Here is a 13,784-nt window from a genome sequence, read left to right as displayed (position 1 = left end):
ACCTCCTGGCAGGCAGCAGCGAATGCGATGAAGCTACAAAGTATCGAGGCCTCAGCCAATCCCTGCAATGGCCCCACCCCACGACCTGGACCTGTGCCCCGCCACCCCTGGATTCCCTACATAGGTGGGGGTGTCTGGAGATCTGCCTGTATTTATGGGGGTTCTTGTGGTTTTGGTTCTTTGTGAGTCAAGAGGTTCTGGGGGTCCGTGGAATCCAGGGATCTGGTCAAGAGTCCAGGGGGTGGAATGAGGGGAATTTGAGGCGCCATCAGGACTGGCTCTGCATGCCCTCAGGCCCCGGATGGAGTGGAGCTGGGATCCTGGGGGCCATGAGCTGTAGTGGAGAGGGCGCCACGACCCCCACCCCCTGCTGTAGGAGGAAGCTTTGACCCTGGAGTAACCCCACGCCATCGCCCTGGTGCGCTGCAGAGTCAAAGCCCAGCTGGGCTCACAGCCTATGCAGCGAACACTCCAGGCCCTCATGTTGCTGGTCAAGATCCCCACACTCAGCCTGGCCCCTGGGAGAGGGGTGCCTTCAAGGAGAGGGCCTCTCCGCAGAGGACCCTGCAGATCCCATGCTGGGACGACCCCCAGCATCCTGGGCTCGCAACCCTGCGCAAGGTGGAGAGGACTTCACAATCCTGGGGTCTAGAGGGCGGGTTCTCCTTCACCCTGGTCGGCTACGCAGGAGAAACTGCTGAGCTGCCATCGTCTTGGCGGGACGCTGACCTCATCCCACGCAGTTTAGCTGTATTACTTGTTTGGCACATCAAGCAGGGAAGAAGCTCTAGAGATGAGACCAGGAAGAGTTCACGTTGGTTGGGTTTTGTTTTTTTGTTCTCCTTTGGCATTCAGAGTTTCCCCGGTCAGGGACTGACCCATGCCACAGCAGTGACAATGGCAAATCCTTAATCTACCAAGCCACCAGAGAACTCCCCAAGTTGGTTTTAAAAGGCTGGTCAGGGTAAAAATTCTCTGACATCAAAGCTTATGCCTACACTCATGCAAAAGCCTTCGGCAGAAAGAGAAATATTTTGGCATTTGCTCCCATGAAAATCTAGAAACAATTCAAGAGTCTGGTGGAAGATTTGCTAAATAAATCCCACTTCAGAAGAGGCTGGGCTCCTGGAAGGCAATTAGGAGTTGTGCAGAGGAAGAACGCTTCCTGACCAGACTAGTGATCATGATACATTGTACAATAAAAACGACCTGTTACAAAATGGTGGGATATGAGCCCATTTGAAAAGTACAGACATAAAATATATGTGCCACATTGTTAAACCCTAGTTGCCACCAGGCCACGGCATTATGACTTTGTCTCATTTTTCTATTCTGCTTTTCAATTTTTATAAAAAAGATTATCTCTGTTTTCTGCTTTTTAAGGTTCTTTTTCAAGAAGTGAAAGAAAAAACACAGACAGCAGGGCTGAGGGGAGCCATCCCCAGCCACCAAGTGTCCTAAGGCAGAAGCAACCCTGCCAGGGAAATTCGAGGATTGGGCAGCAAATCTTCCCACTGTGGGGATGCAGTCACAGGTCTTTCTCTGGGGCACCCTAAGTGCTCCATGAGAATATTCCCAATTTCTCTCTACCCACTAGCACAAATGAATCTAAACCATCAGCAGAACCCAAAATGTCTATATTCTTCAATTAAATGTAACTCAAATTTTATGATTCTAATTCATTGTTATAAAATCAGGTACTTTTTTGGGTTGCTAGGTAAGACGTTTACAAATACTGCCTTATTAGAGCCTCTCAAGGCTCCTTGAGCAAGAGTTATGTTCTCTTGTTACTGATAAGAAAATAAATAGGTCCACTGAATTTTATTTATTTATTTATTGTCTTTTTAGGGCCACATCCACGGCATAAGGAGGTTCCCAGGCTAGGGGTCCAATCGGAGCTGTAGCCGGCAGCCTACGCCACAGCCACAGCCACATCAGATCTGAGCCGCGTCTTCAACCTACACCACAGCTCATGGCAATGCCAGATCCTTAACCCACTGACTGAGGCCAGGGATTGAACCTGCAATCTCATGGTTCCTAGTTGGATTCGTTTCCTGCTGTGCCATGACGGGAACTCCAGGTCCAGTGAATTTTAAACCACTTTCCAGAGGCCCTCCACCAATAAGCACTGTCAGACACAAAAATATACACTCTTAACATAAGCATATAACAATTTTAAGTATTCTAATGAGGCAAATTGTTCATAAGATTCACTTGTAATAGAGGTCTAATCCTCCTACAAAAGGTAGGCCAAAATGTCATTGTAAGAAACTTTTGGCAGGAAAAAAAGCTTTGTGCAGGAAAGGATTCTCTGCACTAGGCACCCTTTTGTCTTGGTCGCTAACCTTGAACCAGGCACCCCCATGTCCTAATCATCTCTGTCCCTAACAAGTCTTTCACATCTTTTGATCACACAATACTTTGCCTAACTCGTTGGTTCTTCCCATAGATCAAAGTAGACATGAAAAATAAGTAATTAACAGATGACCAGGTTTCTTCCCTGGCTTCCCCTCCAATGATCTCTCAAACAGTGTCATCAAGGTGGCATCTACAGAAAGATCAGGAGGAGGCCACAAGGCTGCATGGGGGGGGCACAACAACCTGACCCCACCCCCCTCAACGATTAACTGAGATGACTTCCCTGATTCCCTTTAAAAACTTTCATGGCCAAGCAGAATCTTGGGAGGGGGGTTGAGGGGCATGCAGAGTCCACTATCTTTCTGGATTGGGGGCATGGGGATGGAAACCGTGCTTCCTGTCACATCAGTGAGTACTGGTTTTGTGAGCTGTGAGCCACAGGACCCATCTCAAAAACGTAGTTATTCACAACCCACTGTACACAGAGGCTGCTTCTCTCCTGTTCCGTGTGCTCTAATCTGAAATGCAGTCATTACCGCATGACACATTCTAAGGCATATTTCCCTGTTATTTCCTATTTTCTCTTCACTCTGGACCCAGACTACCTGGGGCGGATTTCCCATCAACTACTTCAAAGCTGTTGGACTTTAGACAAGTTCCTGATGCTCTCTGTACCTTCTCTCTTCTTTGGTCAAGTTTATTACTTGTAATAACAGCACTTCTTCCCTCACTGAATTGAGATAATTAAATGTGTCAAGAGTCAACACGTTCAGTCTTCCTCTTCATCATTTTGTTTTTTATCTACACTGTTCATCTTTAACACAGTCAAAATCTGGTCACTTTCCCCTTATGACTTCTTCTCAGAAATTCCCTGGCCATTCATGTACTTTCATCCACAATGACTAGCTGAACACGTTTTTTTAAAAAAATCCCTGATCCACAGAAGCCTGGAAGCCCAGGTGGATCAGCCTCCTGGGAACCGCTTCTTCACCCTGAGCCCCCTATTCCTTCCAGGAAACTATCTTCATCACCAAGGTTCCCCTGAAGGAGTTCCTGCCCAACCTGCCCAAACCCAGGGAAGGGCCTTCCACATGTTGGCTGTGTGTCTTGCACACTGGCGGTGCTTATAGCTGTTGGAGACCAGCCCTTTGGCCCCTTTGTTGGGCTCACAGACCTGCAGGAACAGCTCCTCTGGGGAACACCCTGGGAAACAGGTGCCTGACAGGACCGGAGGGGTATGTGACCTCCTGGGCAGAATGCTGTGAAGGACCCTGGGCGCTTCCACAAGAGCGTGAAAGAGTGATTGGCTGGCCTTCCTTTCTTGGAAGATGGAGGCAGGAACAGGAAAACCCTTCCACATTCTGCCCCAGAGGTGCTGGAAACTCCTTTTTTCCTTTTCTGTGCTAGAGGCAATTCAGGCTAAAGACCTGCCGGAAGGCTGGAGCCAGCTTCTTCATCATCACAGTGGGTGCTAGCTTCACCACTCAGGGCAAGGAACCAGCAGGTGGGTGCTTAACATACCCCCGCAGTCTGGATCTCTAAGGCCCCAGAAGGAGTGCTCTATCTTCCAATAAGGCTGGATTAGGGTGAGGCAGGTGGGGAATCAAAAAATTCAGTAATGGAGTTCCTGTCATGGCGCAGCGGAAACAAATCCGACTAGGAACCAAGAGGTTTCGGGTTTGATCCCTGGGCTTGATCAATGGGTTAAGGATCTGGCATGGCTGTGGCATAGGCCGGCGGCTATAGCTCCAATTAGATCCCTAGCCTGGGAACCTCCATATGCGTGGAGGCAGCCCTTAAAAAAAAAAAAAAGAAAAAAAGACAAAAAACTCAGTAATAAGAGAAACATTTTAATGCAATATTTTTGAAAATCACTTTTTTGGGCAGAGAATCCATGATGAATATATATTTTTTTAAATGTCAAAGACAAGATGAGTTTACTGATTTTTCCTTGCTTCCGGCTCACAGGTGGCTGAGCCCTGGCGCTGTGCCCAAACAAGGCCCACTTCACCTGCTAAAACCTTCTTTCCCTCTGGTGGCAGGTCAGGTGCAGGGAGGAAGGGGGACTCAAAAACCCATGGATTGTTTACTGATCTTCCTGCGAAGTGGGAACTTTGCCATTATTCCCAAATTAGAAGACATCCTCCAGAAAGGTCAAGTCAGTGGTCTAGAGTCACAGAACTGGTAGGGGTGGGTGTGAGGTTAACCCCTCTCACCTGGCTTCAATGGCTACCCGGCAGCATTCGGAGTTCCCAGGCCAAGGGTTAGATCCCAGCCACAGTTCCGACCTAGCAATGGCAAGGCCAATCCTTAACCCATTGTGTCTGGCTAGAAATCAAACCTTCGTCCCAGTGCTCCAGAGACACCGGTGATTCTGTTGAGCCACAGCGGGAACTCCCAAAGCGTGTGGTTTTGACGTTACCTAGCAGCACACTGAATTGGAACAGGGAGAAGAGGGCTGTCTGGGTGTAAACTTCACTCCATCATCACTCAGCAAAACTTCCTGGTGCTTGTTGTGCTCCAGGCTCATGTTGGGCACTGCATCAGTGGTGTCCCTGTGTTTGAGGAATCCAGCCTCTCAAGACCTGCTGACTGCCTCCCCTGTGTAGCACAGGAATACATCAATCTATCTACTCTTGTTATTAAAAAGTAAAAAAAAAAAAAAAAGAAAAAGAAAAAAAGAAAAAGAAAAAAAGAGCCTAAAAAGATATTTAACGAGGGAGTTCCCATTGTACCTCAGGGGTAACGAAACTTGCTAGTATCCATGAGGATGCAGGTTCCATCCCTGGCTTCGCTCAGCAGGTTAAAGAACCCAGCATTGGTGTGAACTGGGTGTAGATCACAGACTCCACCTGGATCCCTTGTTGCTGTGGCTGTGGTGTAGGCCAGTGGCTACAGCTCTAATTCAACCCCTAGCCTGTGAACTTCCATATGCTCTGGGTGCAGCTTAAAAAAAAAAAAAAAAAAAAAAGATACTTAGTGAAAAGCATTTTAAATTAACATAGTATTACATGTGAAAAACTGAACATAAAAATCCAGGAAAATGAAAACACATTGTGAAAGTTCTTAACGATTTGGCTCCTCTGTCTTTTCTGCTGAGTGGTAATTTACATAAAGTGCACACATCTTTAGGGTTTACCTGTTTTTTCATACACGCAGACACGTGTGTCACCACTACTTCTAGCATGTGCAAAGGCTCAGCCTCATTTACAGACACAACCGCCCCCAAGGTAATCACTGGACTTACGTCACCATACATTAGCTTTGTCTGTTTTGGCACTTGACCTGCTTTCTCAAATGCTGTAAAGTTTCCATGGGTAACCTTCTAGAAGGTCTACTTTTCCCCCTTTACATTTAGGAGTACAATTCGCCTGGAAGTAACCTTAACTTCTAGTATGAGGTAATGGGGTGTTAACTCCCTCCTCCCCATAGGATATCCAACTGATCCAGCCAATTGAATGAAGAGTGTCTTCACCACTAATTCCAGTGGCACGTTTTCTCTTAAATCAGATGATAGTACATGTGCAGGTCTGTTTCTGAGTTCTCTGGCCTGTTGTTCCATTGTCTGTCTGTTTAGCTTCACACAAAACTACACTGTTTTAATCCTGGGGTAAGTCGATATTCAGTCTGTATCCTTCCAATTTCTTCCTCTTTGTCTTTGCCATGCTTTATTTACCCTTTTCTTTACTTTTTAGGGCCACACCCAGGGTATATGGAAATTCCTAGGCTAGGGATCAAATCAGAGCTGTAGCCGCTGGCCTACACCACAGTCACAGCAACACCAGATCCGAGCTGCATCTGCAGCCTACGCCATGGCTCATGGCAACACGGGATCCTTAACCCACTGAGTGAGGTCAGGTATTGAACCTGCATCCTCATGTATACTAGTCAGATTGGTTTTTCACTGAGCCTCGACGGGAACTTCTGCTTTACCCTTTTCATTTTCACATAAATTTCAAAATCTGCTTGTTAATTTTGACAAAAATGTGTCCACTAGGGCTTTGAGTATCTACTGAGTTTATAGATCACTTTGGGAACTGTTTGAGAACAATGCTGTGTCTTCCAATCCACTGATATGGAAAGAGATCTCATTTAATTTCAAGCAATTCTTTGTGTTTTTTTCCCCTACAGAAGTTTTTCATATCTTTCTTTAGACTTGTTTCTAATATTTAACGCTTTTGATGTCATTGTCAATGGTACTTTTAGTTCCATTATATAACTAATTTTTAATATATAGAAATATGGTTGTTTTGCATACTGACATTCTACCTAGCAACTCTGCTAAATTCACTTGATTTTGTTTATCTGTAGATTTTTTGGGTTTTCTAAGTATATACAAATATTTTGTAGGAAAGACAAGTTTTCTTTTTTTCTTTCTTTTTTTTTTCTGGCCACACCTGTGGCATACAGAATTTCCAGGGCCAGGGATCAAATCTGAGCTGCAGCTGGGACCTATGCCACAGCTGCAGCAATGTCGGATCCTAACCCACTGTGCCACAGTGGAGACTCCTATTTATTTCTAATCTTCACACTTAAAAAAGCTTATTGCACTGGTTAGGGCCACCAATATTCAGTGTTGAATATAAGAGGTAACAGTTGTAATTTTTTGTTCTTGTATGTAATGAGGGAGCATTAAATATTTCACCTGAAATGATGATGTATTTGCATCAGGAAGTGTTTGCAGTAGATTTTTTTTTTTTTTTTTTTGGTCTTTTTGCCTTTTCTAGGGCTGCTCCCGCAGCATATGGAGGTTCCCAGGCTAGGGGTCAAATCAGAGCTGTAGCTGCCAGCCTACGCCACAGCCACAGGAATGCCAGATCCAAGCTGTGTCTGCGACCCACACTACAGCTCATGGCAACGCTGGATCCTTAACCCACTGAGCGAGGCTAGGGATCAAACCCACAACCTCATGGTTCCTAGTTGGATTCGCTAACCACTGAGCCACAATGGGAACTCCATGCGGTAGATTTCTTTTGTAGACAAGCTTTATTCGATTGAGGAATTTCCCCTCTATTACTAGTTTAAGAGCTTTTGCTAGGAACACTTGTTTAATATCATCAACTTTTTTTTTTCCCCTACAATCTTGGTTGTTTTCCTCCTTTATTCTATAAAGGTGGTGGATTATAGTGGTTGGTTGGTTTTATTTTTTAAAATTAAACCATTCTTGCATGGACAGAATAAACCATATTTGATCATGATTTATTAAAATTTTTACATATCACCAGATTCAGCCTGATAATTTTTTAGGACTTTTGTATCTCCATTCAAGAAAAAGAATTATGTCTACATTTTTGTTTTTCCTAAGGTGTTTGCTGTATTTGGCACCAAAGTTACATGCAGGTCTCCTAAGTAGTACTGGTGTGTATGCTCTTATTTTTTCTGTTCTTTTGAAATATTTATAGAATTGAAATTATTTCTCCTTTGAATATCAGAAGAATTCACTGGTGAAGTCTTCTAGGCATCAAGCTCTCTTTGTGAAAAGGTTTTAATTTTTGGATTCAATTTCTTCAATAGTTTTAGGACTGAATTGTGTTTTATTTCTCCTTGTGTTCATTTTAAAGTTGTGATTTTTAAGATATTTGTCTGCCTGACCTAAACTGTCGTATGTATTTTTCTATTATATAACATTCTTTTACTTTTGTTTAACTTTTATATTAATTTATTCATTGACTTTACTTGTCATGCTCCATTTTCATTTTGGATACTAGCAAACTATTTTTTTCTACTTTCTTGCTTTTTTCCTAATCAGTAGTGTATTTCACTAATAAAAGGACCAGTACTTTCAGTGCTATTTTCTCCTTTGTACATTTGCTATTTAATTGACTGCTACTGTTCATTATTGCCTTCCTTCTCCTTTCTCTGGGTTTTATTTATTCTGCCTTCTTGAAATAGAGGGCTATGTAATTGGTTTTCAACCTTTTTCTTAATATGTTAATTTAAAAATTTACATTTTCTCTTCACTCTTTGACATTGTATTTTACAAACATTTATGTAAAAATATTTCCTAGCTTCTGAAATTTATCACTCTTTCTGTAATTAAAAAGTATCTGGAAGATGCTGTGAGACCAATACTTGTTCCTCACAACATTTTGCTTACAAGTTTTAGCATCTATTGATAATTCTGCCCTGAAACAATCCTTACTATAGAGGTTGCCCAGTGACAATTTTATTTCATCATTTCCTCCTACCCATTATTTTCAGTGCAAATCATTTATTTTTATATTCACTTTTTTGTTCTGCATGGTTCTTTCTTCCTTCAAGTAATTTGTCTTGTAATTTAGGCTTTATATTTTTGTTCTAATTATTCCTTTTATTTATAATGCCCTGAATCCCACTTCTCTCCACCTTTTATTATCAGTCTATCAGTTGAAGTGGTCTTTGATTTCCACCTAATTTCAATGGCAATACTTTACTTTCCCCACCCCTCAATCTCTTCCCATGCTTGCTTACATTCCTACTTATTTACCAGAAAATATATAGTATTCTTCCATCTTTGATCAACCCTCATTTTAATCTTAGCTATGAAATTACATATATTAAATGCTCACACCAAACCTTTAGGTGGATGAAGCTCAACCTCCAGTATATTCCTCAGAAAATTAATTTTTGTATATCAGGTAAGTATAGATCAAGATACACATGTATTTTTTCATACAGATGTGCAAGTGAATCAGCACCTTTTTATTTATTTATATATTTAATTAATTTTGTCTTTTTCAGGCTGAGGGGGTTCCCAGGCTAGGGGTAAATCGAAGCTGTAGCCTCTGGCCTTCACCACAGCCATGGCAACGCCAGATTCAAGCTATGTCTACAACCTACACCACAATTCATGGCGATGCCAGATTCTTAACTCACTGGGCAAGGCCAGGGATCAGACCTGGTCCTCATGTATGCTAGTCAGATTTGTTTCCACTGAGCCATGACGGGAACTCCTTATTCATTTATTTATTTATTTGTTTATTTATTTTGCTTTTTAGGGCTGTGCCTGCAGTATATGGAAGTTCCCAGGCTAGGGGCGAATCGGAGCTGTAGCCTCTGGCCTTCGCCACAGCCACAGCAATGCAGTATCTAAGCCCGACTGCAACCTATACCACAGTTCATGACAACATCAAATCTTTTAACACACTGAGTGAGGCCAGGGATCAACCCCGCATCCTCAGGGATGCCAGTCAGATTCATTTCAATTGCACCACAATGGGAAATCCTCCACACCATTTTTTTTTTTTTTTTTTTTTTTTTGTCTTTTCTAGGGCTGCACCCACGGCATATGGAGGTTCCCAGGCTAGGGGTCTAATGGGAGCTGTAGCTGCCAGCCTATGCCAGAACCACAGCAATGCGCGATCTGAGCCACATCTTTGACCTACACATAGCTCACAGCAACACCAGATCCTTAACCCACTGTGTGAGGCCAGAGATGGAACCTGCAACCTCATGGTTCCTAGTCAGATTTGTTTACCACTGAGCCATGATAGGAACTCTCTCTGCACCATTTTAAAAAAAGGACTATCCTCTTTCCAATGACTTGTTTTTGTAATTCTGACAAAAATCAAATGATGCAGTATATAGTTTTATTCAGGACTCTATTCTGTCTCACGAATCTAGATCTGTCCTTTCCTGATACCAAACTGTCATAGCTACTGTAGCTTAATGACAGGCCTGGAAACCAAATAGTATGTCTTGCAACTTTGTTTTTTTCTTTGTCATTATTGTGATATTCTACTTTCTTTGAAATTCCACATGAATTTCAGAATTAGCTTGTCAATTTCTTTAGAAAACCTTCTGGGCTACTGGACTGGCATGGGATTAAATTTATAAACTCATGTGGAGAACAGTGACACTGTAACAATACTGAATCTTCCAGTTAGCATGGCACATCCTCCTGTTATTTAGGTCATTATTACCTTCTTCTTGTTGTTCTCTGTATATATTTCACTCAATTTACATTTAACAATTCCATGTGGTTGGTTTTTTTTTTTAATTTTCGGTGCTATTGTAAATAGTGCATTTCATCCCTCGTTTCTAATTGTACATTGCAAGTATGTAAAAATACAACTGATTTTATATTCTGCTATCTTGCTAAACTAATTTCATTATGGTGGCTTAAAAAATAGCTTTAAAAGGTGTTTCACTGAAGACTATCATACTGTCTCTGAATAAAGTCGTCATGCTTCCTTCCCAATCTGCATACTTTAAATACATTTTTCTTGCCTCATGTAGTCAGCTAAGTCTTTCAGAACAATGTTGAAACAGTGGTGAGAGTGGATATCATTAAATTGTTCTCAATCTTAGGGGAAGCTATTCAGTCTTTCACCATGATGTTAACTGTAGACATTTATCAGATGTGCTTTATTAGTCTATGGAAGCTAATTCCTATTCCTAGTTTGCTGAGGTTTTTTTTTTTTTTTTTTGAATCATGAATGCTATGGACTTTGAACAAGTGCTTTTTTACTACACCAACTGATGTGATCATGATTTTTACTTTTTTTGGTTAGGTATGAATTTGGTTGGATTTTAAGTACTTAATCAGTCTCAGCTTTGTGTTCCCAAGATAAACTCCAATTTGACTTCATGTATTACCCTTTTAAATATTGCTGGATTAAATTAACTAGCATTTTATTGAGGATTTTTTATATCTATATTCATGAGGAATATCTGTATTTTAAAAAATTTGTAGTATCTTTAAAAAAAATCAGTATAATCTTGACTTCATAAAATGAGTTACCAAGTATTTTCTAGAAGAGTTTGTATAGAACTAGTATTATTTCTTTCTTAAATATTTGATAGAATTCACCAGTGAAATGATCTGAGCATGGATTTTTCTTTGTTGGGAGATAACCATGAATTTGACTTCTTTAATAAATGTAGCAATATAGAGGTTACTCATTTCTTCTTAAGTTTTGGTAGTTTGCTTTTTTTTTTTTTTTTTCTTTTTTTCTTTTTTAGGGCTGTGCCTGCAGCATATGGAAGTTCCCAGGCTATGGGTCCAATCCTCAGAGCTGTAGCAACAGCCTATACCACAGCCACAGAAATTCAGGATACGAGCTGCATCTGTAACCTAAACCAGAGCTCATGGAAACACCAGATCCTTAAGCCACTGAATGAGGCCAGGAATCAAACCTTCGTCCTCATGGATACTACTCAGATTTTTTTCCACTGAGCCATGATGGGAACTACTGGTAGTTTGTCTTTCAAGAATTTTTGTCTTTCAAGAATTTAGTCCATTACATTACATTGAAGTTGTTAAATGTGTGCTTTGTGTTGCTTTCTTTGTGTTTCTTTCCACTGTTCTTTTATTTCATTGACTTCTTGTCTTATCCTTATTATTTCATTGCCATTACATGGGGCTATTTTATGCTTCTTTTTCTAGCATTTTTGATTTATAGCAGAACTTTATCCTTTTCTAATATGAGCATTTAGTGCCATAAATTTCCCTCTAAGTTCTGCTTTTTCTGCATCTCAAGAATTTTGGTATGTTGTATTCTAATTTGTATATGTTGTAGATAGTAATAGTTCAAAAACATTTTTCCTATTTTTCTTGAAATTGCTTATGCTCATGAATTATTTGAAAATTATCTTGCTTCATTTCCAGGTTTTTGGAGATTTTCCTGTTCTTCTTTGACTGGTATCTTATTAAACTGCATTATAATCTGAAGACATTTTGTATGATTTGTTACTTTAAAAATCTTAAGATTAATTGCTGAGACTGTATTGGTGAGCGCTTCATGTGCAATTGGAAAGAATGTGTATTCAGCTGTTGGATGTCCTAGACATGTCTACCAGGTCTAGTTTGTTGATGGCATTATTTAGTCATGTTACTTAGAAACAAATGTTCAAGTGTTCAACTAAAATGGTAGAGTATAATTTGCCTGTCAGCTCTGTTTTTGCTGGTAGGTATGCCTCTACCTTTTTACCATTAAGTGGGTAAATGGTAGGTGCACATCTACCATTTTACCATTAAGTATGATTTTGACATTTTCTTAAGTGCATGTATGTTTAGGACTGTCTTTCAAGTAAAATAACGCTTTTATTATTATGTAAGCCCCTATTTATTCCTGAGGTAACCTTGTGAGTATAGATTTACTTCCCCCAAATGGTACCTATTTCCTAATGTCAACTCAGCCAGGGAGACAGGGTGGGGCTGAAGCAATCTGATTTGTATATACAGCTGTCTAAGCTTCGTTGAAGCTTTTGGTCAATTTAGTGCAAAACTGCCTTAACATTGTGAGGGCAGATCAGGATGTTTCCCTCAGCAGGGCCTGGGATCTGAGGATGGAGATGTTATAGAGAACAGTTTGTGCTTACAGCCAAGCTGCCAGCTTTCAGAACTATATGAAATATCTTGCCTTATAGCCTGTAGTTTAAATATTCACCTGTCATTTATTTTGGTTTTTCTAAATAGACAATCACATCTCCAAATGGCATTTCTGCTTCTGCCTCAACCCCCGATATCTTACAGTTTTTTCTTTTCACACATTGGCTAGCACTGCCATTATACTGCTCAATTTAAGTGATGAGCATTCTTTAATTTTCTTAACTTAAAGGTATACATCTACCATTTTACCATTAAGTATGACATCTGTTAGTTTCTGGAACATACTTTTTGCAAAGTTAAAGTTGAAATCATTTCTAGCTCCAATTTAAAAATATTTTAAATTCATCTATGGGTATATAGTCCATTAAATGATTATTTACACATACTGAAATACTCACATGACTTTTTTCTGGTACTGTGGCTCATTTCACAAAAACGATTTTCTAATGTTACATCTTCCAAACATCCTAAAATGTTTCAATTAGGATCAGGTTCAGCTGCACATAAATGAACCCTCCTCTCAATGAAAAAAGAAAAGATGCCTTGAACAAGATAGTTCATTTTCCCCTTGTGTAAAAAAGATGCCCGGGTTTGGTGGTCTAGGGCAGCTCCATCATTACCAAAGAGCCATGTCAGTCTTCTCTCTACTGCCCTGGAGAGAGCAGCTTCCACCCTCAAGAGGATTCTCAGATGGTTCTAGGATGGCTAAGAGAGCCTAGCAGGATTTCCCCACCTGTTTGTTCTCCCCTTGAAGAACTTTCCCATTATTCTCTCTCAGCAACTTCTACTTCCATTGCTACTCAGTTAGTAGCATGATCACACTTAGCTACAAAGAAAATGGAGAAATGCAGCTTTTTAGCCAGGCACATCACCATTAAGACAAATATGGTAGTTCTGCTGGCAATGATGGAATTGGGTTCACTACTAGAAAAATGTTTCTTTGGGTTAGAGATGGGATTTTCTGCTGAAGTACTGGGTGTTTCAGAAATATTTGCATTTTGAATCCTCATATTCCTCCAGATACCCTTAACCTAATTTTCAGGGTCCCAACTCTTTCTGGATTAATGCTCACTCACGCTAAGGTGAGGTTGTGAAACACCTGACAAAACAACTG

Source organism: Sus scrofa, chromosome 14 (assembly GCF_054392235.1).
Source record: "Sus scrofa isolate SSC_HxYL_T2T_F1_AM1 chromosome 14, Sscrofa_HxYL_maternal_Yorkshire_Landrace_v2.0, whole genome shotgun sequence".
NCBI classification, from domain to species: domain Eukaryota; kingdom Metazoa; phylum Chordata; class Mammalia; order Artiodactyla; family Suidae; genus Sus; species Sus scrofa.
Note: the sequence above shows the minus strand (reverse complement) of the source record.